Source organism: Orcinus orca, chromosome 15 (genome assembly GCF_937001465.1).
Source record: "Orcinus orca chromosome 15, mOrcOrc1.1, whole genome shotgun sequence".
NCBI classification, from domain to species: domain Eukaryota; kingdom Metazoa; phylum Chordata; class Mammalia; order Artiodactyla; family Delphinidae; genus Orcinus; species Orcinus orca.
In genome coordinates this window covers 45582214-45608469 of record NC_064573.1, presented here as the reverse complement: position 1 = coordinate 45608469, position 26256 = coordinate 45582214, and the positions used below count along the sequence as shown (strand labels likewise).

Genomic DNA, 26256 nt, shown 5'->3' with positions numbered 1-26256 from the left:
CCAAAACACTTACATCTTCTAATATATGTGTTTGTTTACTTATTTGTTTATTTATATCTGTTCACTTTATTTACTTATTTATTTATATTTGTTCAGCATGCAAGTTCTATGGGAATTGGGATTTTTCTTTTTTGTGTATTTATTTGGTTTCAGTGATCTATCCCTGACACCTAGAGAAATACATATATAGCAGGTCCTCCAAAACATTTATTGAACTAATTAATTAATTAATAAGATCAATTCTAATGTTAGTGTGTATATGATCTTGGGGAAAATACTTTAAATATTACAGCCCTTTTGGAAAACAGTAAGTTTGACTGTGTTAACCTAGGTCTATGGCATCCAAATATGGAAATCCATGTTAAAATTTTAGGGCCACCTTGTTGTTGAAGGCAAAGAAAAACTTCTGGGTTTTCTGTATTTTTGTAGAAAGAATCTCCTGTGCACTCCTGATGACAGTTTCTGTGCTGCTTTTTATAATTTCTGTGCTGCTGTTTTTAAAAACGCCTTGCAGTGTTTTTATAGAACAATGTTTCCAGTCAGAAACCTGCTAATAAACAACATCTCTTTAATTGAGCCTCCTTGTTTTCACCAAGGAGGAATTAAATGCCCAAGTTCAGGCCACTGGCAGCTCTGGGACAAAGATTCAAGACCTCTTACTGTTTCTTTTTAGCTGTTTCAATTGTAACTGATTCCTCCATCAAATTTAATGAAAAGTTAGACCCATTCAGCTCAGAACTCTAAGGGCAGACAAAGAAAATCAGTTCTTAGGGAAGTGATTAGGTGATGATGGCTTGCCCCTATCTGGGTGTGGAGTGGGAATAGCATTATTCTGATCCACCAAGTCACTGGTCAGCAGTAGCAGACTAAGGCTTTTTTTCTGCGGTACGCGGGCCTCTCACTGTCGTGGCCTCTCCCGTTGCGGAGCACAGGCTCCGGACGCGCAGGCTCAGCGGCCATGGCTCACGGGCCCAGCCGCTTCGCGGCATGTGGGATCTTCCCGGACTGGGGCACGAACCCGCGTCCCCTGCATCGGCAGGCAGACTTTCAACCACTGCACCACCAGGGAAGCCCCAGACTAAGGCTTTTAACTGCACAAACCAAACAGGCCTTATGAAAAGAGTGACTATTATTTCCTTAAATCATCTGTCTTGCTGTGACACTTTCCTTATAATTTGCTCTTCTCTTGTGTACAGACTTGTTCTCATTGGCCCTGCTGTCCTCCTCCTCGTCCTCACTTCTAGACCACCTGTGTTCGTGCACATTAAATCAGAGGCAGCCTCTTGCCCTCTAGAGCTGTCTCTTTTCTGCTTTTCATCTTGGAAGGTCTTGGTCCTTGGGGCACAGTTTGCCGGAGGGCTTTACCAAGTTCCAGCTCACTTTCAGAGGCATAAAAGATGTTCTCTTGGGTATTTATTTCTCCCAAATGGCATTATTCCTCATATTGCCACACACTAATAAAAAGCATCCTAAAATATTGAGATTCATTATCTGCAGAATACAAAAATGGAGAAATCCTTTCTATGGGTCTTTTAGTGCTCAGGTAGACCCTGTCATTTAATTGCCAGCAGTTTTTATTTTGTCTGCCTTGAGATCCTTGAGCTGTTGAAAATTGTTAACACTTCTCTGCCTTTAGGCTGAAGAGGATTCCTGTCCTATCTCTGCCTCTACTGAGCCCTGTAGACTGTTTTCATTCTTCCTTCTCTGTTACATTTGATTTGGGACACTCGTCTTTGGCACCTAAATCGCTACATCACAGACTCTGTAGGGGACCAAATTCTATTATTTGTAGCATCAATCAACTATCTCATGGGAGCCCTCCATATTGTACAGCTTGGATTATTCACTAGTATGGAATTTAAGAAAAAAAAAGAAAAAAAATGTCATGAAGAACCAAGGGGTAAGACAGGAGTGAAGACACAGACCTACTAGAGAATGGACTTGAGGATATGGGGAGGGGGAAGGGTGAGCTGTGACAAAGCGAGAGAGAGGCATGGACATATATACACTACCAAACGTAAGGTAGATAGCTAGTGGGAAGCAGCCGCATAGCACAGGGAGATCAGCTCGGTGCTTTGTGACCGCCTAGAGGGGTGGGATAGGGAGGGTGGGAGGGAGGGAGACGCAAGAGGAAGAGATATGGGAACATATGTATATGTATAACTGATTCACTTTGTTATAGAGCAGAAACTAACACACCATTGTAAAGCAATTATACTCAATAAAGATGTAAAAAAAAAAAAAAAAGAAATTCTCCTAACCCCTAAAGTAGACATGCAGTGTTCCAAATTTTTATAATTCTGAGTTTGTCATAAATATGTATTATTTATGTATATATGTAGCTTTCTATAATACATATGTAATGTTTGAGTATACTGAACATCCATGTGCCACCTCAGCTTAATTATAGCGTTTTCGCCCAATAACATCTCATTTTTATCCTCCTGCAGATAATCAACGTCTTGCATTTTTGTGTTAATAATCCTTTTCCTTTTGTTTATGGCTTTAAAATACATATGCATATTCCTGAACAATGTATTGTTTAGTTCTCTTCATGACCCTTGTATTCATGGATCCATGCTGAGTATACTGCTCTGCACATTTTGTTTACTATTATGTTTATGGAATGTGTTCGTTTTTATGAATGTAGCTACAAATTAGTTTTACTCTTTTGGGATATTTAATATTTTAAATATACTATGGTATATGTTTTTGAAGGATTGTAATTATTTTACTTTTCGTATTTCAGTTTTAATCCATCTAGCATTTAATTTTGTATACAGTAGAAGATTCATATCCTTTTATATTTCTTTCAACGTGAATAGTCAGTTGGGCAAGCAGTTTATTAAAGAATCCATACCTTTCCCACAGGATGGAAACATCAATTTTGTCACATACTAAACGTATAGGGATCTCTTTTCGTATTTTCTATTCCATTCCTTTGATATTTTTATATATCCCACATCTATAGAATATATCTTTAAAGCATAGTCTGGACCCTTGTAAACAAAGCCCATGTCTCCTAAACACACACACACACACACACACACACACACACACACACACACAGACACACACCAGTATTTTCATAGCTGCTTTAGACATTTTTTCTTCTCTACAAGTATCTTACAAAATAACTACAACAACAAAACCTGTCCTGACTCTAACTGAAAATATGTTAAATTCATATGCTGAGTGGGGTTAAATTCATTTCCAAAATAAATTCTACTTGGTAATAAGGTATTATCGTTTTAATACATTTTTGTGTTAATCTTTTAATTAGACATTTTACTTATGCAATGAGAATGGTTTTCAAGTTCTCATTTTTAATCAATAAATGAATTTGATTTAATCTTAAAAATGAATTTGAGAACTTTCTCTTTTTCTAAATTCAAATGCATTGTAAATAAAATGGAAATTATGACTTCTTTAAAAAAAAAATTCACCAGGATTATCTGATTTCACATCACTCTCTTCAACATCCTTCTCTGTCCTACGTGTCACCCACAGGGCTCTCACCATCCTCAGGGGTTTCCTACGAGGTATTTCATATGGGCCTGCTGGCTAACAAGAGATAGCTTACCTCTCTGCTTTCTCCAGTTAAACCACCAGATTTTAAAATTCATTCTGTGCTATGAAGACTTTATCACCTTCCAAGGTGACAATTAGCTAATTTGTTATCAAACAACTCATTTGTGCTAATAAAAGGAAGCCACAGGAGACAGATTCTTGCACTCAGGGCCCTGAAGACCTCCTTGAGTAACAAGTGCATTTTAGTGAAAATCTTTCAGTCACCATGCCCTGCTTTTTTTTGTCAGAACTAAAATTGGAGTTAATAGATAAAATAATAGTTTTTAGTATATATTCAACACTTTCTAACTGTTGATCTCTGTGTTAAATGCTTTATATCATTTTTTTTTGAAAAAAAACCATCACAGTTACTCTAGAGGGATAACAACCATTCTAAAAGTCATTTTACTAATGAAAAAACGAGATTAAGCGATTAAGTAACTTGCCCAGGGTCACACAATGAGTTTGATACAACATAGCTTTTAATCCTCATAATTACTCGGTTGTCTGGTGCAGAGAATTTAAATACTTTTCCATGTGTCACAAAACCAGTAAGTAGCAGATCTGGCACTCTGACTTAAGATACTTTGGATTCTTCTGTGATATCTATGTCTTTATTACATCATACTAACCTCGTGGAAAGCATTAAAGTGCTTTGAAATCTGTTTAAAAGATGAGAAGGTTGTATCAGATGTCTAATGCCACAGTAGTGCTGTGTAACACTCAGCCACGTCGGTTATATACACACAACTGTTTATATTTGGCTCACGAGGCTGAGGGGGTTAGCTGATCCCGGCTGGGTTGGCTTACTTGTCTGCACTCAGCTGTGGGTCATCTAGGCGGCTCTGCTCATCCTGACTGGGCTAGCTCATGTGTCTGGAGGTTGGCTGCCTGCTGGCAGACCTAGATAGTCTCCTCTGGAATGACTACAGTGACTCTCACTATCCTAGCTTGGGAATATTCTCACGGAAATCTTAGAGCAGCAGGGAGCAGAAAAGCCCAGTCATGCAAGCACTTTTCAACCTTCTGCTTGTGTTACATTTGGTAAGATCCATTGGCCAAACCAAATCACACGGCCAGAGTCAGAGTAGGAGAGCCCTGCAGAGTTTATGGCGAAGGTTATGGATACGTGGAAAGGTGAAGAATTGCGTCATTTTTTGCAAACTACACCAAGGTCTAGGAAATTTTTAGCAAAAACAGAAAAGGAACCCAGTATCCTCTGAGGTTCTCTCTTCAAGCAATTTACACTCTAAAGAAAAAAAAAAAGTGACATTTTCTTTGCTTTATTGTCCAGCTTTTATATTACATATTGCCTAGTACATCAAGGTCTAGGAGTCCCATTTACTAAAAACTGAACATGTGATATCTGGTGACATACATGGATTCATACGCTTAATTCTGAACCATAAAGTACACATCACATTTGAGTAGTGCCAGAGCAATGATGCCTGAATTTATAATTCTCTTTCAGATAGAGTGTTGGCTTAACTCACTTAGCATCTAGTGATTTTATGGTTTGGAAGTTTGTTTTTTGGAATATGATGCAGCTGTTCTTTCTGAGTGAAGCTCCATGGGGAGAGGTGGATAAACACATAAAGCTTCTGAAAGCCATCCCAGATCCCTCGAAGTCAGCCCTCAGCTTAATGTCTGGGTCAGAAGTATAACAAAGTTAGTTTTGGTAATTATTCATGAGTTTTCAGAGACTCATGGTCAACATTCCCAACCTGGATTTGGTCCAATGCAACTTTATGAGGCTAAATTCTAAGCAGATCAAAATACATGAGAATAAAAAGCTCAGCCTCGAGAATTGAGGCTTACAGTGGGTTATACATAAGGTTTTTTGTAGGAGCAATTAACAGTGTTTTATTTCTTTGATTTACCAAAACACGAAGGCATTCAAAATCACTCAGTCTTTTTCTTTAATTCATGGAAACATGACAGTAAAGCAAATACACACAGGTGAAGTGCTCTGAAGCTAAATGAAATATGTAGGCTTGCTGTGCAAATCACTTACACAAATCATTAGTTCTAAAAACTTTTATTTTCCCACAACAGTATTGTGGACTATATTCTCATCTGTCACATCTGTTCTTCATATCCTCGTTTCTACTTATTTCTTCTTTCCTCTGTAATTCTTCATGTCACTTGAGTGATACTCTTCCAATGGGCATTATGTCAATATCTGAAAGGAGTTCTAGGCTTCAGGTATAAGAGGGGGGTCTGGGGAGAGGGGAGGGTAAGGCCTTTTAGGAACGAATGTTTGCCTTTCCCCTCCCATCTACACTCACTGTTTTCCATGTGTGCCCTTACAGGCCTGTCTGTCATCACTGTGGATCTCAAACAATATTAGGAAAAAATGACTTTGGCTTCAATTTTTTTTTACCTTGTGCTTTTCTCTTTTATCCATATTTTAGGTCACCATAACATTCTTTAGACTAGATTTATTAGAGTTAGAACTGGAGCCCAGGTCTATTTTGGAGAAAGAAGCCACAGAAGTTTTTGATGGATGTTAAATGAGGAGTCATGAGGGAAGGAGAGGAATCAAATACGCCTCTTCACTTTCTAAAATAGACAAAGAGAAGGACGGAAATATCATTTACTGAGATTAGAAAAAACTTAGGAGGGGTGGATTTTGGCAAGAATATCAAATGTCCAGTTTAAGATATGTTAGACTTGAAATGATTTAGAATGGAAATGTCAAAAAGGGAGATTGAATACTAAGGTCTGACGTCCAGACACGAGCTCTTGACCACTTTATACCAAGATGGAGGGATCACTTTTTAAAACGTTCCTCTTTTTTTTTTTTTTTTTGCGATGCGTGGGCCTCTAACTGTTGTGGCCTCTCCCGTTGCGGAGCGCAGGCTCCGGACGCACAGGCTCAGCGGCCATGGCTCACGGGCCAGCCGCTCCGCGGCATGTGGGATCTTCCTGGACCGGGGCACGAACCCGTGTCCCCTGCATCGGCAGGCAGACTCTCAACCACTGCGCCACCAGGGAAGCCCACGTTCCTCTTTTATATGTGACCAAATTATTTTCAGTAATAGTTCTGATATGAAGCAGTTAATAAAAAATAACCAGGAAAAGTGCAGGGAAACATTTCTTATCGATTATTTGTATTTCTAGTACACAAAAAGAAAAAGTAATGGAACAATACTTTTTAATTATATTAAAGTATCTTGAGAAAGGTAGAATAAATTATACCTACCTATTGTTTTGCAAACATAATGGATAATGACATTAAAGTTTCTGTTTTTGAACCTTTTGTAAATTTCTCAAAGGTTTTATGAAAATATGTGTCTTTATCACATATGTTTCATTCAATAACTAGGACAGCAAAATTTGTCAATATATCTTCCCCCCTAGATAATTGAATAATTCTTTTTATTCATTTTATTTTCACAAAACTTCTTTCACATGAAGCAAAAGATATACAAAGAGAACTTTAAATATAATGATAAGTTTGGGGTAGATTCATAAAAATCCCATTTCATAATAAATTCCAGAAATTACAATAATGTTCATGTCTTTGTTTCTTCCGGATTGATTCTAGTGGTTTTGAAATATTTCTGCAGTTGAAAACCTGCAAGTCTGAATTAAAACATCAAGTGGTCACATCGAATGACAGAACTGGAATAACTCAAGTTCTGTTTCTTCATCTTTATAATTACTGTGCTATCACTGGTTATTTGGAATCTACTATTTAAAAGCAGGAATATGTTGTACCATTGGATTTGGAGAGTGTATGAATCAAGCTCAAACTGTTTTTAACCTTTATGAAATTAATCTTGAAACTGATGTGTCTAGGTGACTCCAGGTACATCAGGGGCTGACTGTATAAGAGTTTCCCCAGTTAATTTCCATCAGAATATATTCTTTATTAAAGGGTATGAGATTAAAATGTACTAGTTTGAAGCTTACTACATTACTGAAACTCAACAATCATCATAGCAATTGTTTAGAACTTAATCCATCAAGTTTTGTTGGTTTGTTTTTTTCAGAGAGGAGTATTTTATCACTGATGTTTAAAATTTCCAGCGAATGGTGATAAATAGCTGACTGTTAGTCTGTTTTGTAATTGTCAGGCAAAGCATCTCTTTATTGTCTGCATCAGGGGCAAATTCTCTGCTGCCACAGTTTTGGTTTGTCACTGGATTGCTAATGTAAATTTAGGGGTTAACAAACGATAGATAGTATTTAAACTCATGGGTGTGATAGGAATTTTACAAGGGAAAGTTTTTAGTGAGAACAAAAGAAGCCTGGAATAGAATCATAAGGATCTCAAAGTTTAGTACTAAGATGGAGAAAAGGGCCAGAAAAGAGTGGCTGGAGAAATAAAATAAATATCAGAAGAGAGGGTTATCACCGAAACCAAGAAAATCGAGTATTTCAAGAAGGAAGAAGTGGTCACATCTGTGAGATTCAGATGAAAAATCAAATAGGAGGACAGTTGAAGAAGTAACCATGAATTTGCAACATGGAGGCAGCTGATAACTTCAGGAAGAGCAGTTTCATTAGAATATTAAAATTAAAATGGGTTTAAGTATAAACAAACTGTAGTCTCTGGTTGGACACCTAGAAATCCCAATGAATTAACAAAATGGAAATTGTTGAAAACAGGTAACTCTTGTTCATTTAACAAGATCATCACACAGAAGATCAACATACAAAATTCTACAGCTTTGTCATGCAACAGTACCAATTAGAAAATGTGATGAAAAAAATCTGTTAACAGCTACCTAATACATAGGTATAAACCTAGCAAGAACTATGCAATACATGTACAAAGAGATATATAAAATGTAACCAAAGGACATAAAAGAAGACTAGAACAAATGGGGCAAAATATTATATTCTTGGATGGGAAAGCATAATGTCATAAAGTTCTCAAGTCTCCTCAAATTAATCTGTGGGTTCAAAGCAATACAACATCAACATCCTGACAGGATGTTTTTGTTTTGTTAAAGCGATTCTGAAGTACATCTGGAATATAAAATAAGGAAAATATCCATTACGTATTTGAAACAGTACAATCATAAGAGACATGCTCCTAGCAGATATCAACTTATACTATAAAGCTACTATAATAAAAAATGGTTTTCTTGGCATGGAAATAATAATAAAATTGACCAGTGCAACATAATAAAGACTCTGGGAAGAGACTTAATATATCTATAGAAATTTAATGTGTGGTTAAGTGAGCACTTCAAATCAGTTCTGAAAGGAACGTGTGTCTGACACCACTGGGGTGCTGCCCTACATCCTCTTGGCTTGACCTCTGATTCCAGCCCAGTGCTGGGGCACTGTTCTGCACAGGTTTTGACCTCCTTGCTATCAGCTCCCCATCATAAGTATGTGCTGAGTATCTTTTGCTTCCTGTCCTGGAGCTTCTCTGATAGTCCCACGTGAGCACACTTGACCGTGATCCACGCCACATGAAGAGGGATGGGAGCTAGTGGATGAATTCTTCTCTCTTTTGAGATTCAATTGAGTCACATGATTCAATTGAGTCACTCAGAATGTCCCTCACTGGGTACCTAGTCCCCTGAAGCTGTGGCACACTGGATAATACTTGAATTGACTTTCAGTCCTTCTCTGTTGACCCCCCTCCGTTACTCCTGCTCCTTGAGAAGACACTCTCAAAAAGTAGATAACCTCTGTTCCAGACTCTGCTTTTGGAAGGAACCCAGACTAAGTCAGATGGACCATGTAGTCAATGGTGTTGAGAAACTGCCCCATAGGAAAAAGAATAAAGATGTATCTCTATACATCAACAAATTCCACAAAAGTTAAAAAGTTAAATGTAACAATAAAACCAAAGAAAACATGAAAGTATTTGAAAACACTACCCAAGTGGAGGCCCACTCTTCCACTTCCATTTTCTCCTGTGCATCTTTTAGCCTCTTTGTCAATGTGGTTTCATTTGTTCTATCATCCAGATATTTGTCAAAATATGATGTTTTCTAAAGGGTTCTTCTCATTTTTAGTATTGTTACAGATTTATTATCTTCTATATATCTTCCTTGTATTGCAGTTGGATTTGGGGTAGGCAGCTGAAATAAATGCAGGTATTTAGTCTGCCATTTGAACCCATAATATTTTCAATTTTGCATTGGTTATATCTTTTGTTAACAACATAAAGCTGTATTAAAAAGTCTAATATGAGAGCCTCTGACAAGTAGAATTGTATCAAACTATGACTATTTCTACTCACTAATTAAGCTATTTTCAGTTGTTCTGCTGAAATATGTTCCGATATTGCACAGTCTTTTTTACAGTATTTTAGAGCTGGTAGGTCCTAAGAGATCATTGAGTACCTGGATAGCCAGCTTATGGCTTTATGACCAAATTAGTCTATGCTTCCCCGAGAGTCTGTTTTAAAAGTTACATGAATTAGCATTTATGTGCTAGTAGGCTAGCAGTTCCTAACGATCTACCAATACCTAATTAAATTAAATAGTAAGTAATAATTATTACGTGGTTTAATACAGTGTAATAAATTTTATAAAGAACTTATGAAAAATTAAATAGACATGAAAAAACCACCACATACATTTGGCTGATGCTTTATTTTTACGTAAAAGTCTACGCTAAGCAAGTATACTCAAGGCTCATCATTACGTAAGTTCATATGGTTTACATTTACCTAGATATCTGTTTAAGTGGCTTGTCTTTAAACATTTTATGTTCCTAATATGTAATCCAAACACTTCATTTAAAATTAATCAACATTGTGGCCTTGAGAGCAAAAGATTTTTCTCAGATCTCACTTGTAGACCTGTTCTAAGGTTCTCATTTTCTCAACTAGAAAAAAAAAATCAGGAAAATTTCTTTCTTTCTTTATCTAGATATAGATGATTTTGAGTGTTAAGTGAGTAATATTTAATTAAATAAGGAAAGGCATAGGACAATTTAGGCTACAAAGTTTAACGTTTTTTATATATTGATATTTTTAAAATTATTATAGAGTCAAAAGAAGTTGCAATGATAATACAGACGGAGCCCCGGGACCTTTTATCCAGTTTTCTCCAATGGCTACTTCTTGCATAACAATGGTACAATATCAAACCCAGTAAACTGACATTAGTATATTGTGTAGTCATAGTTCTATGTCATTTTATCACATGTGCAGATTTGTGCAACGACCAATGCAGTCAAGAAAGAGAACTATTCCCTCACCATGAGGATCTCCCTTGAGTTGCTCCTTTACACTCATCCCCCCTTCTCACCCCACCAACTTTCCTTAACCATACCTAACCCCTGACACCCCCCTAATCTGCTCTCCATATCCATAATTTTATCGCTTTGAGCATATTACTCAAATGGAATCACATAAGAGGTGACATTTTGAGATTGGCTTTTTAAACTCCGTGCTTAAGAACCATCCAAGTTGTTGCATGTATCAAAAGTTCTTTTTATTTATTTGATTTTTCCTTGGTATGGCTCTTTTAATCCCATGGTATGGATGTACCACTGTTTGACCGTTCATTCATTGAAGGGTATTTTCGTTTTTCCAGTTTGGTGGCTATTGCAAATAAAGTTGCTATGAATAGACATGTACAGGTTTTGTGTGGATATAAGTTTTCATTTCTCTGGGATAAATGCCCAGGAGTGAGACTGCTGTGTTATATGGAAGTGTATGATTAGTTTTTTGTGTTTTTTTTTAAGGAAACTTCTTAACTATTTTCCATACTACATTCCTATTAGCGATAGGTGAGAAATTCATTTTCTCAGACTTTTTGCCAATATTCGGTATTGTCACTATTTTTTATTTTAGCTGTTCTGATAGGAGTGTAGTCATATCTCAGTATAGTCATATCTCATATTCACTTTGCATTTCCCTGATGGCTGGGGATGTTGAACAATTTTTCATGTACTCATCTTTCTGTCCATAAATCCTGTTCTGGGAAATGTCTCTTTATATCTTTTGTCCATTTTCTAACTGGATTATTATTATTTTTTATTGTTGAGTCTTGAGAGTACTTAAAATTTTTTAGATATGAGTCCTTTGTTAGAAACGTGGTTCATAAATATTTTCTCCCAGTTGTGGTTTGTTACAAGCTACACCTTTCACTCTTTTAACAGAGTCTTTGACAATGCAAAAATATTTTAATTTTGATAGTGTGCAACTTACTAATTACTAATTATTTTTTGGGTGAAGTCTAAGAATTCTTCACCAAGTCCTAGGTCCTGAACATTTTCTCGTATATTTTTCTTCTAAAAGTTTTATAGTTTTATGTTTAATATTTAAATCTATGATTCATTCAGGTTAGTTTTTGTATAAGGTGCGAGTTTTAGATTAAGCCTTATATTTTTGGCTATGAACACTCAACTGCTCTACTCCCATTTGTTGAAAAGAATATCCTCACTCCATTGAATTGTTCTGTATTTTTCTTAAAAGTCAGTTGACAGTATTTTTGGATTATTTCAGGGTTCCCTATTCTGTTCCATTGATCTAAATGTCTGTTCTTCTGCTAATAATCTCACCATCTTGATTAGTGTAACTAATAAGTCTTGAAATTGGGTGGACCAATTCTTACCATTTTCTTTTTCTTTTTAAAAATTGTTTTAGCTATTCTATCTAGCTCCTCTGCCCTTCCATACATTTTATAATAATCTTGCATATATCTCAAAAAATCTTGCTGGTATTTTGATAGGAATTGAAGCAAACCTGTTTATCTATTTAGGGAGAATTGGCATCTTTACTATGTTCAGTTTTGCAATCTATGAACATGCTATGTCTTTCCATTTATTTAAATCTTCTTTGATTTCATTCATTAAAATTTTGTAGTTTTCAGCATATAAGCCCTGCACATGTTCTATTAGATGTACACTTTTTCTTTCTCTCTCTCTCTCTCTCTTTCTTAGCTATTGTAAATGGTACTCTTTTGGTTTCCATTTCCATTGCTAGTAAATAGACACAATTGATATTTGTATGTTGATCTTATAAATTAACATATGACACTGCTAATTTCACTCAGTTTTATGTATGCCTCATGGTAACTACAAAGCAAAAACTTATGGTAGATACACAAAAGATAAAGAGAAGGAATCAAAGGATACCACCATGGACCACCATCAAAATCACAAAAGACAGTAAAAGAGGAAGAAAGGAAAAAAGGAACTAAAAATCAACCAGGAAACAATTAGGAAGATGGCGATAGTAAATCCTTAACAATGAATAATTACTATTAATGTGGATTAAACCCTCCAATCAAAAGACATAGAGTGGATGAATGGATAAAAAACCAAGACCCAGCTATATTCTGCTTATAAGAGACTAACTTGAGATTTAAGGACACATACAGACTGAAAGTGACAGGATGGAAAAAGATATCCCAGGCAAATGGAAATAAAAAGTTAGCAGGGGTAGCCATATTTATATCAGACAAAATAGACTTTAAGTAAAAAAGTGTAACAAGAGACAAGGAAAGTCATTAGATAATGATAAAGGGATCAGTCTATCAAGAGAATATAACAATCATAAATATATTTGCACACAACATTGGAGCATCTAAATATACTAGGCAAATACTAACAGATCTGCGGTGAGAAATAGATAGTAATGTAACAATTGAGAGGACTTCAGTACCTCACTTTCAATAATGAATAGGTCATCTAGACAAAAATCAGTAAGGGAATATTGGGCTTTAACTATATTTGGACCAAATAAACCTAATGGATGTATACAGAATATTTCCAACCAAAAGCATTAGAATACACCTTCTTCTTAAGCCTACACGGAATACTCTCCAGGATAGATTACATGTTATGTCTCAAAACGAGTCAACAAATTTAAGAAGGTTGGAATCATATCAAGATCTTTCCTGACCACAATGGTATGAAACTAGAAATCAATAATCGGAGGAAAAGTGGAAAATTCACAAATATGTGGAAATTAAACAACACACTCCTGACCAACCAATGGATCAAAGAAGAAATCAAAGGAGAATCAAAAAATATCTTTAAACAAATGAAAGTGGAAGCACAACATATCAAAACCCATGGGATGCATCAAAAACAGTTCTAAGAGGGAAGTTTATAGCATAAACACCAACATTAAGAAAAAAATCTCACATAAACAACTTAACTTTACACCTAAAGGAACTAGAAATAGAAGAACAAACTAAGCCCAAAGTTATCAGATGGAAGGAAATAACAAATATCAGAGCATATGTTGGTCAAAGGGTACAAACTTTCATTTATGAGATGCATATGTTCTGGAGATCTATGAACAGCATGGTAACTATAGTTAATAGTAGTGTATTGTATACTTGAAATCTGCTAGGAGAAATAGCTTAAGCATTCTCACCCCACACACACAATATAGTAACTGTGTGAGGTGATACGTGTGTTAATTAATTTGATTGTGGTAATCATTTCACAATATACTATATGCTTATCAAATCCTTATGTTGTACACTTTAAATATATACAATTTAATTTGTCAATTATACCTCAATAACTCTGGAGACATTTTTTAAAAATTAAAAATGTAAAATTTTTATTTGATTCTTTTTTTACCTTTTTTTTTTTGCTGAGACTTTCTATTTTCCATATGTTTCAAACATATCTGTAATTGATTGTTAAAGCATTTTGTGATGGCAACTTTCAAATTCTTATTAGGTAATTAATAACCTGTATCATATTGGTACTGGTGTCTGTTGATTGGCTTTTCTCTTCCAGATTGAGATTTTCCTGGCTCTTGGTATGACAAGTAATTTTTGGCCGAAACCTGGACAGTTTGGGAATTATGTTGTGTGACAGATTCTGTTACAGCAGGCTTTTTCTGGTACCGCTCCTGAAGAGGTAGAGGGATATCATCTCCATCTCTTTATTGCCGCATGGGAGTGAAGTCCAGGTTGCCTACTTAGCCTCCGTTTATAACCTGGGGAAGGGAAGTCTGCTCATTATTGCTGGATGCCTGCAGTTGTTCAGGTGCTCCACTAGGTCTACTGATACCACACTGGTGGAGAGGTGCATGGGTGCCTTGTTTTTGCTCCCCATGTAACCTCCTGGGACACTGGTGGGGGATGGCTTCTTTCTAGTCGGGTGGTTATAAAAGTCCAGACTCTCTATGATTTCTCTGACTTCACCCCAGCATGCAGGGGGACGGGTGCCTCATTACCATCAGGTGGGGGGACAAGTCCAGGCTCTCCATGTGCCCTCCACTGACACCATGGTCTCTTCATTACCCCCTGGGGGATGAAATTTCCAGCCCTTGGCTTTCACTGATACTGGCAGAGGAGTGATAGTGCTTCATTATAACCTGGTGAAGTGGGAGTCTAGTCTAGTGGTGCGTGGAGTGGGGGCAGAGTTTTTTCTGTGGTATTTGTTTGGAATAGAGTAGTTTTTGTCTCAAGGTTTCGGTCATGCTAAGTTGCCTTTTTACTGGTTCTTTGAACAGAGAGAGCAAGCTTTCTTCAGGCTTCTCTTGTCTGTGCCTATTGGCATTTCTGTTTGCCCTTTTCTCCAGCATTTAGTCTCACATATACGAGGCAAAAAGAAAACAGAGAATTCACTGCTATGTTGTTCCTTGAATTCCCAGGTCCCTAGCTGGTCTGCATTTTTCTCTTCATTTTTCATAGTCTTCTGTATGTTTTATGTAATGTCCAGGGGTTTAAACTGTACTTAGAAGGAGGCAGAAGTCTTACATGATGTATATGAATTATTAACAATCCAGAAAATAACAGCCAGAGTTATGATCATATATAATTTAAAATATTAAATTATATATAATTTAAAATATTTTAAATTTAAATTTATAAATATAAATAATTTAAAATATTTCCTATTTCTCTTTATTTGCTAATAATGTTGCACATATAATCACACAGAGAAGGAAAAACAAGTGAGCAGAAGCCAAACTAAAATACTCAATAACTTAAAAAAATTAGAAATAGCTTACGACAGGGCATTGCTTATGGACTGAGCCAACAGGAATTCTCAGCCTCTTCTTTCTCCTTAGGATTTAGATACTCACTTTTACAGCCTCTCCTATAGCTAAGTTTTGGCTAATGTGACATAAGTACTGATGGGATCTTCTGGGACGGCTTTAGATTTTCTGGATAATAGAGGCTAGGTACAGTTAGTTCTACCTATTTTTTCCCCTTTCTTTTTTTCTCTCTAATGGGCCGTAGCCGCCATTTTGCAACCTTGGAAAATGTCAAGAAATCCCAGAGATTCTATACCTTACATCAGTGATTGACAAGCTTTTTCTGTAAAATCCAGGATTTTAGGTTTTGTAGGCTGTGCCATCTCTGCCACAAACAGTTCTGCTCTCCTATTGTGAATGTATTCACACACAATATTTGAAAAAATGGATATGGTTGTGTGCCAATAAAACTTTACTCACTAAAATAGATGGCGAGCCAAATTTGGCCAATGGATATAGTTTGCCCATTCCTGCTTTATATCCTTCAGCGGCTGAAAAAGTGTCAGCAACTGTCTAAGTCTATACTCCTTATAATGGGAGGAAGATAAAGGTGCATTTGGTTAAGTCATTGTAGTTGGAGTTTCTTTCTTGTAGCTGAAACTCTTGCTTATCCAAAGCCTATATAGGATACCTCCAAGTTTCCCACTAGTGTCCTTGCAAAGATAAGAAATGTTGAAATTCACGGCACAGAAAATTAAAAGCAACCTTTCCGAAGAGTTTCATTAAACAAATGATGGCCCACTCAGACATTTTCCACTTCAAAAAATAGCAGCAGCATCTCCCAGGAACAAAGTCAAAAAGATATTTTGTCCTTAACCATCCATCTCTCCCTGTCCCAGGTAATCTAAGTAAATCATAAAACCAGACAACTCTACTTTTATAGCATGGATACTCTTCCTGTAATGATCAGGGTTTTTTTTCTGTCTCTACTTTCTCCCACCCAGAAAAAAGCAAAAAAACAAAAAAACAGACACACACGTTCTCCATCCAGTGGAAAATTATAACTTCCAAAAAGCAATGGGACAACAAGTGAAAGATGGTGCAAGTTTGTATAGGAAGGCTTACTGTTTGTGTTTTCCATTCTAGGGATGGTGTGCTGTCCTAAATGTACCGAGCTCTCATCAAAAACATTACCATTACCAAAACCCTGAGATAGAGCTTTACAATGGTCAACTAGCAAACATATTTTTAAGAGTCTAATAATATTAAATGTTGGTAAGGATATAGTAAGATTGTCCCGTTACTTCTAGAAGAGTAAATTGGCATCATTTAAAACAAATAACAATTTAGTACTATATATAAAAATTTAGAAGGATTCGTATATTTTAATCCATTTATTCTGCATATAGGAAACTTTCTTATGGAAAAAAGACTGTGCAAACAAAGCTTTGTGTATAAAGAGTTCACTGTAACATGAGATCAATATTAAAAATTAGAAATAAGTATATATTTAACAATAGACAAGTGACTAAATTCAGTATGATATATTCATGAAAAGGAATATCTTGAAACCACTTAAAAACTTTTTCAGTAACAAAGGGAATGCTTAAAGTATGATGTTAAATGGAAAAAGCAGAACATAGGTCTGTGGTAGGAAGCTATTCTGCTTTTATCTTGCACGTTTTTTGTGCTCTTGTTCTAAATTTGGTTTTTATTCTATTGTGATTGCACTCTCAAACATGATCTCTCTATATCTATTTCTCTCCATATTTTTCACACTCATGCATCTATCTACATAAAATAAGTACAAGAAATTACAGCCATGTGTAAGCAGTGCTTTTTGTTGCGATTATATGTGATTGTCATTTCTTTTCCTAAAATTTGTGTTTTCTTAATTTCGTGTAATGAGCAGACATCAGGAAAATCATTTTAAATTCAATGAAAATCATGACTTAAAAATATTCTGCATGTATGACAAAATGTAGCTTGTTAGACAGTAGCAAATCTCCATTCTATTTATATGTCTCCTAGACAGCAAAACATTTTTATTCACAGAGAACAAGTTCTTGACTTTGTACCTTAGAACTTTTCTCTTAATTCGCTATCCCTCTTCTCTCAGATTTTAAGGTCAGAGGGAGGGGAGTGAGAAAAACTTCCTCTTGGTATAACTTCCTCTCCATCAAGTTTTAAAAATATCCGAATATCATACATAATAGATGCACTCTTTAGAATCACACATACTGAAGTGTTGCTTTACACTATTGCCCATTACTTTTTCCCCCAAATAAGTCCAGGAATAGGTCCAGAGAATAGGAGTTAAAACCTAAATAAGCTTCAAAGAGTAAGATTTTAAACTCTTAGATCTGCTGTCTTTGGAAGTAATTCATTCATTCCTTTATAAATTAAAAATATATTTTGATAACTATTAATTTCTTTATATGATGATAGAGGATGATATAAAGATGAAACAAATATGTTCTCCTATCCCAGTATAGCTTACAATCTAGAAGTAAAGTATTCTGAATGAGTAAACAGAATATACTTAGACAATGAAATACACAGAAGAGGAATAATAAAAAGCTATAAGACCCATAACACCATATACAAAAATTAACTCAAAATAGATCAAAGATCTAAATGTTAAGACCTAAAGCTATAAAAATCTTAGAAGAAGACATAGGGCAGGGGCTTCACAACATCAGACTTAGCAATAATTTCCAGAATAGGACACCAAAGCTACAGGCAACAAAAGAAAAAATAGACAAATTTGACAAATTGTGACTTCTTGAAAATTAAAAAAATTATGCATCAAAAGACAATATCAATAGAGTAAAAAGGCAACCCAAGGAATGAGAGGAAATATTTGCAAATAATGTATCTGATAAGGGACTAATGACTTGAATAGACTTTTCTCCAAGGAAGATATACCTATGACCAATAAGTATATGAAAAAATGCTTAACATCACTAATCATCAGGGAAAGGTAAATCAAGACTACAATGAGATTATACTTCACGCCTATTAGGATGACTACTATCAAAAAAGAAAAAAAGAAAAAAACCACCCCCAAACCAAAACACAACCAGAAAATGACACGTATTGGTGAGGATATGGAGAAATTGGAACCCTTGTGCACTATTGGTGGGGATGTAAAATGGTACAGCCACTGTGGAAAACAGTACAGTGGTTCCTCAAAAAATTAAAATTAGAATTACCATATGATCCAGCAAGTCTACTTCTGGGTATATACCTAAAAGAATTGAAATCAGGGTCTCAAAGAGATATCTGTACAACCTTGTTTATAGCAGCATTATTCGCAGTGACTAAAATGTGGAAGCAAGCCAAATGGTCCATCAGTTGATGAATGGACAAACAAAATGTGTCATATACATAAATGGAATATTATTCAGCCTTAAAAATGAAGGAAATTCTGACACATGCTACAACATGAATGACCCTTGAGGACACGGCTAAGTGAAATAAGCCAGTCACAAAAAGACAAATAGTGTATGATGCCACATATGGGAGGTACTTAGAATAGTCAAAATCATAGAGAGAATAGAATGGTGGTCTCCAGGGGCAGGAATAAGGAGCTATTGTTGAAAGGGTGTAGAGTTTCAGTTTTTCAAGATGAAAAGAGTTCTGCAGATGGATTGTGGTGATAGTTGCAAAACATTATAAATGTATTTGATACCACTGAGCTGTACACTTAAAAATAGTTTTAAGATAGTTGAATTTTATATTATATATTTTACCACAATCAAAAAATAGGAAAACAACATTATAAGTCTTTAGAAAATCAAATGAATATATATTCAAAACTCTCTAATATGTATTATATAAAAATAAATAAGATAGTAAACATTAGGAAAAAAATAAAGATTTTGATTAAGCCAATCTTTAATAAGAGAAAGTAAATTTTAGCACCTTGAAAGCATTTAAAAAAGTAGATTATAGTAGCTCAGAGAGGCATTGACTTATGCAAATGTCAAGACAGAAAACTGGCTCACTTTTTCTCACACACCACAATCTCCGACGCCATTTATCTCCTTCCCCAAATAATGGCAAAATGAAATATCTGGTTAAAATATGAGAGTATACAATAGTCATATTTTAATCAATGGCCTATTTGTTAGCATCAGATGTACATAAAGATTATAGGAGAAGTAGAACAAGATTATTAGCAATATGGAAATATAGATGCAACCAACTGAAATTGCTGATATTGGGTAGTTTTTGACCTATAAAAATGGCAGTTTCATATGGTTCATTTTAATAGACATTTGACTACTAGAAAGAAACTAGAATTCTGAAAAGACATCTCTAACTGAGGTGCTTGACTCTATAAAGTGTATTGAATTAACAAAGTCTATTTTTTTTAAACCTGTTGATGTGTAACTGGGGCTCCATACGGTGTAACTTTAACATGTATGATATCTCTTAAATTCCCACAACTACTCTTAAATTATTCAGGCATTTTTAGGCATGGAGATCATCCATGTCTACTAAAACGAATTTGCTTCTTTGCTGCATCCGGACATTTTGATTCCTATTAATGCACAACATATCAATTTGATGGACTTGTAATTTTGCTGATAACGTTATAATAATAAATTGCTCATTTGTGTATTATATTGTTATTCAGCCTGGCCTAGCTCTTGGAAAACTAGAATGTGAGAGTCTGGTTTAAATTCTCATCCATTTTCATCGTAACATAGCGGATTTCTTTTATGCCTGCCATATACATTTAGATACAGGGACACATTTGGGAAATGTCAGTTGGTTTGCTGTTCTTGGTATAACAATATTGCTTGATATAACTATTTAATGTATATAACTGGTTTTGGTGATGGATTGAGTTGTACCATGGTGTCACAATTCTTGATCTTTGTAATGGGCTTTATTCTTTGGATCATTTAACTTTGTTAGGCAGACATGTTTTCTTTCTTTTTTTTATTTTTATTTTTTGGGGTACGCGGGCCTCTCACTTGTAGCATAGGCTCCGGACGCGCAGGCCCAGCGGCCATGGCTCACGGGCCCAGCTGCTCCGCGGCATGTGGGATCTTCCCGGACCAGGGCATGAACCCATGTCCCCTGCATCGGCAGGCGGACTCTCAACCACTGCACCACCAGGGAAGCCCCCCAATGTTTTATTTCTTAATGACAAAAAGAGAGCATGCTCATCTCTAACAACTCTTCCTTCTAGTACTCTCTCTCTACCTTCCTCCTCTGTAACAGCTGAAGCACTAAATCTAATCTTTTGCATTTGAAGAAACATTTTCCTTCTTTTTATTTAGGGGCCTCTTTTGTCTTTCTAAGTTTTAAATGATGTGCAGTCAGACCTGGTTAATTTGAATGCAAAATCCATTTTAGAATGAAATAGAAATCAGTATAGCAAGTCAAGGGGGTACGTGCAGGAAAAGGTTGAAAAGCTGAATCACTTTCATCATGACACTAAGAGAAATATTTTTCTTCATAACAGCGCATTTATTGTATGTTGTTCCTTACACCAATTCAAGATTTCTGAACCTCAGCACTTGACATTTTGGGCCAGATAATTCTTGTTTCTGGCAGCTGTCCTGTGCACTGTGGGATATTTAGCAACTTCCGGGCCTCAGATGCCAGTGGCACCCCATACCCTAGTTGTCTCAGACATTGCCAGATGTCTCCTGGGGGCCAGAATTGCTCCAAGTTGAGAACTACTGCTGTAACCCCTCTAAAACCTTGATTTAGCTATAGGCAGCCAGGATAAATAAATCACAAATTTACATTCCTCATGTTTCAAAATCAATTAACTACTAGTGAAAGGACTTAAAATGCTACACAGGACTGTACTTGGCAACTGGTAATAGGCTCAAAGGGATCTCAATATTGTGTCATGAAGATTGGAAGGCGCCTTTTTTACATGTTAGCACCTAATAAATGCCACACACTGAAAAGATGGATAGTAAAAAGGGCTTATTACTGGATGCTCATCAAGTACAAATATAACTGTAATTTTGATAAACATACTATTCACTAAAAACCTTTATTTGAATTTTTAAATAGTTACCAATGGATAGGAACTGTGTTTCTGCTATTTCAGTCACTAAAACTACTATTTATCGTACACACAAAGTGCTATGATAGATGTGGGAAGAGAGACAAAAATTGACACATCACCTATTACTGGCAAGATATACACAGCCATGGCCTCTACAGCCCCAGACTCAAACCAAGCCCTTTACCCTGAGCAGGCATCTCAGTTTACTTCACAGGAATAACCCTACCAGCTGCCCATTCCTTGTAGGTATTTACACCCCATCTTTATGTATATACATATACATAAAGATGTATATGTATATGTGTATGATGTATGTGTTGGTATATATTTAAGTGATAGCATAAACAAATTTCCCCCAAAATAAAAGTGAACAGAACAAATATTAACTCCTCTCCTCTTTTTGGTAGGGTGAGTTGTGAGGAAAATCCTTTTGTTTACACCGAGCAGGATGGTGTAAATGAGAAAATGAGAAATGAGAAACTTGAGAGAGAGGATATAATGGTACATAGGAGAAAATTTATAATGAAGAAGATTTGTGTGGAAGAGGATTGATAAGACATAAAGAGCCAGGAGGGTGTGAGGCAAAGACTTTGGAGGTATTTGGAGGGAGGGATTGCCGCTGAGAATTGTGAAATTTTGAATTTTGAAGAAATCAATCTGTCTTAATAGGAAATTTCAACACAATTATTAATAATGTCAATTTTTAAAAAATTGAAGTATATTTGACTTATAATGTTCTGTTAGTTTCAGGTGTACTGCAAAGTGATTCAGATATATACACACACATATATATACACACATATATATATTCTTTTTCAGATTCTTTTCCATTACAGGTTATTCCAAGAGACTGAATATAGTTCTCTGTGCTATACAGTAGGTCCTTGTTGTTTATCTATTTTATATGGAGTAGTGTGTATCTGTCCATCCGAAACTCCTAATTTATCCCCCCTCCCCCTCTGCTTTCCCCTTTGGTAACCATAAGTTTGTTTTCTATGTCTGTGAGAGTCTGTTTCTGTTTTCTAATTGTCAATTATTTAATAGTCAGACAGAAAACGATTAGTAAAGAGTCACTGACAATCAACATTGGTGTGGTAGGTTCACCTAGTAGTCCAGCTCTCTCAGCCCCTTTACAGGGACCCTCAACATCCCTGCAAAAAAATAATGGGATCAAGTGGAAAAGTTGTCTCCAGAACTGGTACCAAGAACCTCCCTTTCTTTCATTTGACCCCATAGCTTCTTACTCTTATTTACCCTTCTTATCTGACACACACACACGTTAACTTTTGATACCTACCTTGAACTCTCAGATATGATGAAGCATTTAATTGGACATGCTTCTTCAGTTCATTCCCTGAGACATGAAGAAATCCTGGTAATTCCAAGTAAAAAGCACTCCTCTTTCACGCTGACTTAGGAAACTGAGGTTACTAGTAACAAACTTCTAATTTTTTTTCTGGGAGAAAGAGATATTTTATTTTATTTATTTATTTTTTTAACATCTTTATTGGAGTATAATTGCTTTACAATGGTGTCTTAGTTTCTGCTTTATAACAAAGTGAATCAGCTATACATATACGTATATCCCCATATCTGCTGACTCTTGCGTCTCCCTCCACCCTCCCTATCCCACCCCTCTAGGTGGTCACAAAGCACCGAGCTGATCTCCCTGTGCTATGTGGCTGCTTCCCACTAGCTAACGTTTTTACATTTGGTAGTGTATATATGTCCATGCCACTCTCTCACTTTGTCCCAGCTTACCCTTCCCCCTCCCCGTGTCCTCAAGTCCATGAGCTATTTTAGATACAGTTATTTAGGATCTGATCCACAAAGGGCAAATAGCACATGAAATCCTTATAACTGTAAAATTAATGCTATTTTTCCCATAAACACTCATGTACTATTCAAGATTCTTTTGGTTTTAAGTAACAGAAATGGAACTGGAACTAGTCTAAGTAGAGCAAACAAACAAACAAATGAAAGCTAGGGGTCATGGGAGGGGTTTATTAGCTCATGTGACTGAATTAAAAATCCATTGGTAGATGGCTTCAAGCACCAGTAGATACAACGGTTCATGTTATTTTCAGAACTCTCTCTCTTTCTCTATTTTCCTTTCTCAGACACAATCTTTTCATATAGCAAACAATCGCCATTATCAATCCAAGATTTACATCTTATGAGTTTACTAAATTGCACGCACCAAAAAGGATTCTTTGCTACAAAACAGAAGCTAACTGCGTAACTTATGTAAAGAAGAAAAAATAAATTTATTGGAAGAATATTTAGTAGTCTGCCAAATTGGGGGGGGGGGGCGGTCTAGAGAACTGATCTGGATAAACGGGCATAAGTTACGGAGGCTAAGGCGCCATCAGTCACTCCCTACTACTGATGACTTTTCTAGCATTGGACGATAGAGTATTGGCTCAGTAATTCCAGTTCTCCAAACTAAACCCACAAAAATCTCTAAGTATTTCTGGACAGCAGCAGCAGATTGGAATAATCCAGATGCTATGCCTGTGTCCTAACTGCCAGAGAGCAGATAAAGAGATGTTGTGCCCCCTTCAGATTTCACGAATGGTTCTTACCTTTAAACATAATCCACCCAATGAGGATTCCATCCAACTAGGAAATATTTTCAAAGGCCACGTAGCAGAAGCTGACAAATACCCATTAAAGGCTACCCTTTTAGTAAAGAGGAAGGGAAAATCAATTTGAACGTTTAAATACATATATGACAGATCAGGGAAGGAAGGAAATATAGTAAGGCGTTACTTGTCTCAACTGTTTTTGAGATTGGAACTCCTATTTTTTTTATTTTTTTGCGGTACGCGGGCCTCTCACTGCCGTGGCCTCTCCCACTGCGGAGCACAGGCTCCAGACGCGCAGGCCCAGCGGCCGTGGCTCACGGGCCCAGCCGCTCCGTGGCACGTGGGATCCTCCCGGACCGAGGCATGAACCCACGTCCCCTGCATCGGCAGGCAGACTCCCAACCACTGCGCCACCAGGGAAGCCCCTGGAACTTCTATTTTAAAGTTCTCTTCTGTAATACACTTCGTGTCTCATTTTACTTTAACTAGTAACTCAGCTTTTGGAGTTAAGTTCTTTATCCAGTGTGGTGAGTAGACCATAGTTTCTGAGGTATGGCAGCCTCTTACTTGTATGGGATTGCTGTAGTTTTCCATTCATGGTTACTGCCGAACATGCTAATATAAGGAGTTGTCTCGGGCAATCTCTTGATTTCATTCATACGTCTTCTTTCTTCCACTGTAAAGTTGCAATGTTTGTTTTCCAGCTGATTGTCAATAACCATAGTCCTAGAAGCAATATAATCTTCTCGTTGCTTTATCTCTCAGTGGACTAACAGGTCTAATAGTCTCAGCTTTCAGTTTGATGCAACCATTGGTGAGCTGTGTTCTTTCTAAACTAGAGCTTTCTTTAAGTCTTCTATATGTCATTCCGTTATTCTACAAGACCATCTATTTTTGTCTGATTTTTATGTAAAACCAATGAATCCTTGGACCACCAGCCCAAAATATTTACTTATTTTGCTATGCATTGACTTCTTGATCCTAAGCAATGCTGTTAGCATAAAATGATGGCATAAAAGGCAAATGAGAAGATTACAGCTGGTATGGCTTGCAGAATGATAAAATCCAAATTAGAATCCATTTCTATTCTAGTGCTGACAAATTGCTTCCCTCTTACGTGGAAAGCATTAAAGGCAATGAGCTTGTCCCTAGGCGTCTGGTTGTTCTTAGGTAGGGGATTCAAGTTTGGTCACTGCTGCTGTGTATTAGGCTCTCACTGGAGTGGTACCCAAGTCAGCTTATAAGACAGGATTCATATGTTGTTGAGCCAAGTCCGGCCAACATATTTTTATGAGCTTCTCGGCCGCTTTTCAATTAACTTCATATCTGCTTAAGCTAGCTGATGTAAGTCTCTGGTTTACTATCAAGAATCCCCAGTGTCTCAGGAACTTGTTTCCCAGAATGACATAAAAGAATACCTCTCTTGCTCTCCACGAAGAGAGACAGGGCCTTGCTTTCCAACAATTTCCACACAATGGCGGATGGTTCTAAAACGGGAAGTGTGTTCAGATGGTCAGAAACTAAATTGGTTTCCTAGGCTGCTGGGGCAAATTACCCCAAACTTGATGTTTTAAAACAACACAAATTTACTCCTTTATGGTTCTGGAGGTCAGAAGTCCAAAATCAGTTTCACTGGGCTAAAGTCAAGATGTCAGCCAGTCTGATTTCTTCTGAAGACATTGAGGGGAAAATCCATTTCTTTGCCTTTCCAGCTTCTACCAGCTGCTGGTGTTCTTTGGCTTGTGGCCCCTTCCTCCATCTTCAAAGCACATCACTCCAAACTTTATTTCCATTGTCATATGACCTTTTCTCTGCCTCTCTCTTATGTCTTTGTGGCCATTATTCAGCTTCCCACAGAAATAGATTCTACTCCAAGGGAAAATGAAAAACAAAACAAAACAAAACAAAAAAACCTCCAAAATAAAAAAGCCCACCCCCAGAAGAACTTTGAAAGGCTGGAGTCACAGGTCCATGTCTGAATCTAGGGGTGGGTTGAGGACAGTCGTATCCAATTCACATAGAATTAATCTCCCCCAGGAAATAGCTACAATTTATGAAGCATTTGAAGCGTATGAAGTGATGTGTGCCTGTCACCATGCTAAGAATGATTCTTGGATTATGTCATTTAATCCTTATAATTATCTTACTATTATGGAACAATAATTATGTATATTTTGTAGATG

General features: G+C 36.5%; 1 pseudogene; it reads right to left on the bottom strand.

The window, feature by feature from the left end:
* Positions 1–24795, bottom strand: part of LOC101284592 (DNA replication complex GINS protein PSF2-like) — a 63625-nt pseudogene extending 38830 nt beyond the window's left edge.
* Between the last annotated feature and the right edge of the window lie 1461 nt (positions 24796–26256).